The sequence below is a fragment of the Mustela lutreola genome, chromosome 2 (assembly GCF_030435805.1).
Source record: "Mustela lutreola isolate mMusLut2 chromosome 2, mMusLut2.pri, whole genome shotgun sequence".
NCBI lineage: Eukaryota > Metazoa > Chordata > Mammalia > Carnivora > Mustelidae > Mustela > Mustela lutreola.
The window spans coordinates 149,602,102-149,607,672 of NC_081291.1; the positions used below are offsets into that span (position 1 = coordinate 149,602,102).

Sequence of the window (5,571 nt, forward strand, 5' to 3'; positions counted from 1 at the left end):
TCTTTCTCATCCCTAAGGTATTTCTTCAGAGTTCCCTATTCTCACTCAGTAAATTTCTTATAAATAGCCACTTTTTTTTTCAGGAATAATTTTGTGATTTTTTTTTTTCAGAAACTTGGCTTCCAGATCACTGTGGGCAAGACCCAACTTGGCTAGAAGAGGCAATCCCTTGGCAGAGCCACACGGACAGCTCAGCTGGCTAAATTTTATTCTCAGAGAGGATCAGAGATAAAAACTGTCTGATTTCCTTGAAGTCTTGTTTTAGCAGTGAGGAGGGTGTAACTCTCATACTGAAAAGCAAGTAGTTTCAAGAAAAACTTCCATTATATAGTAGTCTTATAATGTATGCGATTGTGTTACACAAATTCAACTATAGGCATTCAGCAGAATTGTAAAAATAACAATAATAGTATACTAATGAGAGAAAAAACAGGACAAACCAACATTAAGTGCAAAACAAGCTTTCACCTGCCATTTTTCTCCCAGCATGGAACTAGAGTCCATTCAGTCTCCTCTGGTCCTAAGTGCCTCTCTGCCCAAAGCATGAGTCCAGTGCTTAAATATCTAGTGTTTAATATGGCCTCTAAAAGCTGGCTAACTTCTTCATCTGGTGCTCAACCGAACAATCAACAATCTTCCCCAACATTGTCAGCTACCTGGCTGCACTGGACTAACAGAGAAAATACAACAGTCTCCAATTTGATGTCTCTCCCAGGGTTTTCATGGGTCACTTTTGACCATAGGAATGTGTGTTCCTCTATTGAGTTCCTGTAACTATAGAGTTACCCTACCACATGAGATAAGACTTTTCTGGAGTCTCAAAGCTGACTAGAATCTGGTTTTGTCCATATTGTCAAGGCACATATTTTCTGAAAGCCAGGATTAACCCTACATCTGGGTTCAGTAGGGGCCATCAAGGAGATAAGATTAAAGGAAAGTCGATCAACCATGCTACACCCCATTTTCCATTCCCTTCACACACACACACCTACTCCCCATAAAAACGAAAAGTCTTAGAGAAAAATTTTTAATCTGATTGAGCTACCTGAATGAGTCAGCCCTTCAATCCTCAGTAGGCTCACAAGGATCAGTTTATCTCCTTAACCAACTTGATATTTAAATCCTACTGACTTTGGGATGCCTGTGTGGCTCAGTCGGTTGGGCATCTGCCTTTGGCTCTGGTCATAGTCAAGTCCCGTTTTGGGCTCCTTGGTCGGAGAGGCGCCTGCTTTTCCCTCTGCCTGCTCTGCCTGCCACTCCCCCTGCTTGTGCTCATTCTCTCTGACAGATAAATAGAATCTTTAAATAAATAAATAAATCCTACTGACTTCTCCAGTATCCTTTTTTTTTTTTTTTAACTTGGCCCCTTTTCCATTAATGCAAAAAAAAAAAGTCTATTAGTTTTCCAGGCTTACCAAAACAAATTGCCACAAACTTTGCGGCTTAACACAGCAGGAATTTATTCTCACATCTCTGGAGACCAGAAGTCTAAAATCAAGGTGTTGGTAGGGTTGTACTCCTTCCAGAGCTCTGGGGGAGTCTTTGTTCTTTGCCTCTTCAGGCTTCTGGTGGCTGTCAGCATCCTTGGGTTTGTGGCTGCTTGTATCCCAAGGCCTTCCTCTATGCGTACCTCCTCTGTGTGTTTCAGGGAACTTTTGTCATTGGATTTAGGACCGACCCAGCTAATCCAAGGTGACCTTATTTCAAGATCCTGAACTTAATTCCATCTGCAAAGACACTTTGTCTAAGTAGCCTCATATTTATAGGTTCCAAGGGGTCGGGACATGAATGTGTCCTTTTTGTGCAGCCACCATTCAACTCATTACAAAATGATGCTGAGTCCTTTGTGTGGGTGGTGGGTGGGGATAAGGCTGGATACTCCTGTAATTTAACTTTTTCTTTTACCCTGGTCATGATGAACAGATCAAGTCAGCAGCCAGTATCAGCTCCCTGGGAAACTGTGATGAGGTCCTGCATCTGGCCAAATACAATTCAAAGTGATCTTCAACAGCTATGAAAATGTTCTGGAAAAGCACAGCTGCCCAGGTAAGGAAGTGTGCCAGGAGAAGTTGCTTTCTGGGCTGCAGGCAGCAGGGCATGCAGTACTTGGAAGTGCTGCAGCAGCTGTGGGGCAAGCAGCCTTCACAGTGGTACTGCTTTGTGCCGGGGACATTGACATTCCAGCGGCCATTCACTGGCAAATCCTCTCTTTCACAAATATATCTGACAGGGCTTCCCTTGAATGGAGTTCCAGCACTGGGGGCCAGGCTGGCCTGCTACTGCCCAGCTGAAATTGCACTTTCCACTGGGATGGGCTGCTCATGGTCTTGAACCTGGTCTGGATCTCTCACTGCCCCCTCCCCCTGCTTGAAGGTGCTAAGAAAGAAGTAGACCAGCGAAAGCCAGAAGACCAGGGCAAGCAGCCAGCTCTTCCTGGGGAGGAAACGGCGCCATGCCTTGGCGGCTAGGTTCAGGGTGCCAGGCGCGAATGTGGGGCATGGTGGCCAGGCTGTGGAGCTCGGCAGGCCGGGGCCCAGGAGGCATGGACCCTACTTGGCCAGCAGCCCCAGCCATTGAAGTGGGTGGCAGTCTAGCCAGTGGCCAGCAGCCACCAACTACTCTTCACTGTTCAAATTATTGTGTAATTTCATCTTGACAGATGAAACAGCTTCTGGTCATAGTCTTCCGGAGATATTCTTTGGCTGTTCAGTGTGTGTGTGTGTGTGAGAGAGAGAAAGAGATCTCTGTACAATGTTTTTTTAAAATAATTCAACCATTTTTGCATACTAGCACACATAGATTTTTCTCATTTTTAACAGTTGCATAGTATTCCATTGTGTAGATATACCATCCCTTATTTAAGCAGTTACTTATTAATGGAAAATTAGATTATTTCCACTCTTTTCTTCCCACAAATACTATAATAGTATTTTTTTACGTAGAAAAGCAATTTATTCCATTATAAGCACTTACACAGTTAGTCATGGAGAGTAACAGGCCTGCTGATGAAACAGGTCACCCAAAATAGAGATGGTATCAAACTAGTGGTTAAGGACTAACTCTAAAAAAAAAAAAAAAGCAACTCTTATCCAGGATTAATTTAATTTTAAAAACAAATACAAGCTATCAATTCATTCTTCTCAACTCAACTGGACAGTCAACCTGTGGTATGACTGTCAGGTAAAAACATACATCTTTACAACTTGGTGGTCCCAAGTTTTTTAAAAAAAACATTTCACAGAAAGGAAAGAAATATTAAAAGAGCTCAAGAAATACACTAACAAGCAAAAAAATATATGGGGAAAGAGGAACACATAGTTTTGACTTAACTGAAGAAACTGAGAGGAGACTGGTCTACATAGGGAAATGTGCATCCTGGAAAGTCAGGTGTGAAAACTTTAGAATAGGAATTTATATGACTTGAATCTCCCCCATTTCCTGAATAAAAACAACATCTTGTGGTATTTATACTTCATGCTCAGACACCTACCTCACTTGGCTCTATCCTTCCTCACTTTAGCCTTTACTTAAAAGGAGTCTGTAAAACTTGGGGATATAGCCTAAGAAGAAAAATAACCACACCCAATATTCCCCTTTCTGTGGCTACTTTAGACCTTTTGTTACTAGAAAATTCCTGAAGAAAATTTAAATATAAGTCTGTGGCTTTACTGAATCAAGTCCCCCAGTTAATATTTAGAAAACACCCTCTGTTTGGGCTAGTAACATCGTTGATGGTACCTATCATAGAGGGATAGCCAAACAAAGTCTGTGTCTCAAAACCAGTGTTAAATCAATCTCAGGGTTGAGAGGGGGTAAAAAGGGGAGTCTAAAATCACAAGAAGTGCAGACATATCTAGGACCCTTGTCCTGGATCCACGCTTCCTTCAGGATCTTCATCATTGTAAATGTTCTCTGCCATTTGCCACACTTGCATGATACTGTCTTCTGATACAGAACAAATCACCCAAGGTTCATTGGGATTTCAGGAGAAATCAGATATCTTGGCAGTGTGACCACCATGAATAAACAACAATTCTGGTGGTCCATCTTCGGCATCTTCCAGGGATTGTTCCTCTCCAATTTTACTTAAAACCCAAACATTCAGTCTGCGATCAGTACCACTGGAAGCCAAAATGGTCTCATTGTGAGGCGACCACTGAACCTGGAATATTTCATCCTTATGTGATTCAAAGGAATGCAACTTAAGTTTCAGATTTCTCAGATCCCACAAGGCAACAGTCTTGTCGGCTGATCCTGTGGCCAGAATGAACTCACTGTAAGGATTGAAAGAAAGGCAGTTCACTTCAGCAGTGTGAGCATCAACTGAGTGGCTTGGTTTGGAAGTATTGTTTGAACGAGTATCCCAGATCATAAGTTTCTGATCATCAGCAACTGACCCAAACAGAGACTCATGATGCCAAGAAACGTCTTCTACTACCGCTGTATGCCCTGTAAAGATGGTCTTCGCATCCACAACTTTTCCTTCCTTTGGAACAGCACTGATGTCCCAGAGGCAGATGGTGTGGTCGTCTGAAGCACTAAGTAAGTGCCCACTGAGATTTGGGTTCCAAGAAAGTCCATAGCCCTCCTTCTGATGTCCATGGAGACGCAGGTCTGGGTTGCACTCTCCAGAAGGGTCTGGTTTGGAAGGATGTTTTGTATAGTCAAAAACAAGAACATCACTGGATGATGTCTTTGTCGCAATGATGCAAGGGTTCTGGGGCATATAACGTGCCCGGTTTACTTCTCCTTCGTGGTTGATCTTGATTTCTATTTCAATTTTTCCACTAACTGAGCCAAAACCTCCAAATTCTCCTTTCTCACTGTCATAGGTGAAGCATCAAACTGAGCATCATCGTTAGGGAGCTGCACACTGGCTATCACAAGATGGTTTTGTTCATCGGACGTGTGTGTTCCCAGGACAAGTTGATGAATGCTGAAGTCTTTCCCTTCTGGTCTGGTTACATCTGGAAGCCACTGCACAGTTAGGCTAGGCCACTCCAGGGCATGGGTCATCACCAAATCGTAAAGAAAAGGGGTGTTCTTTTTCCATATTTTGTACTCTTCGTTGATCACACGTTCTTCTACTGCATCATCAAAGGCTGCTTCCTTGTTGACCATGGCGGGCAGGCAAGCCGGGGGGGATCCCGGGGTCGAGTGTTGCGGGAGGGGCAGGGAGGCTATGGGCCTATAATAGTATTCTTATTAGAGAGGTCCATATGCCCATGTATAAGCCTATCTTATCTGAAAAATGACTTCCTGGAAAAGATTCTACCTTCTTAAATTCTCTCCAAGCTATCTCCAGGCTTACTGCTTCCACCATATTATATGCATGCTTCATTAAAAAAAATTAGTGTTTTTTATTAATTAAAATTAAGAAAGCATTTTGCATACATTTTAATCATTAGGGGTGCCTGGTTGGCTCTGTTGGTTAAGCCTCAGATTGTTGATTTTGACTCAGGTCATGGTCTCAGGGTCATGGGATTGAACCCCATATCTGGCTCTGTGATCAGCAGAGTCTGCTTGTCCCTCTCCCTCTGCTCCTCCCCACCACTAGCTCTCTCTCTCTCT

The 5,571-nt window shown here is 43.1% G+C and overlaps 2 pseudogenes; both read right to left on the minus strand.

Moving 5' to 3' along the window:
* Positions 1 to 1,910: 1,910 nt before the first annotated feature.
* On the minus strand, positions 1,911 to 2,985 carry LOC131825603 (SREBP regulating gene protein-like; annotated as a pseudogene).
* Positions 2,986 to 3,372: 387 nt separating this feature from the next.
* Positions 3,373 to 5,146, minus strand: LOC131825012 (histone-binding protein RBBP4-like; annotated as a pseudogene).
* Between the last annotated feature and the right edge of the window lie 425 nt (positions 5,147 to 5,571).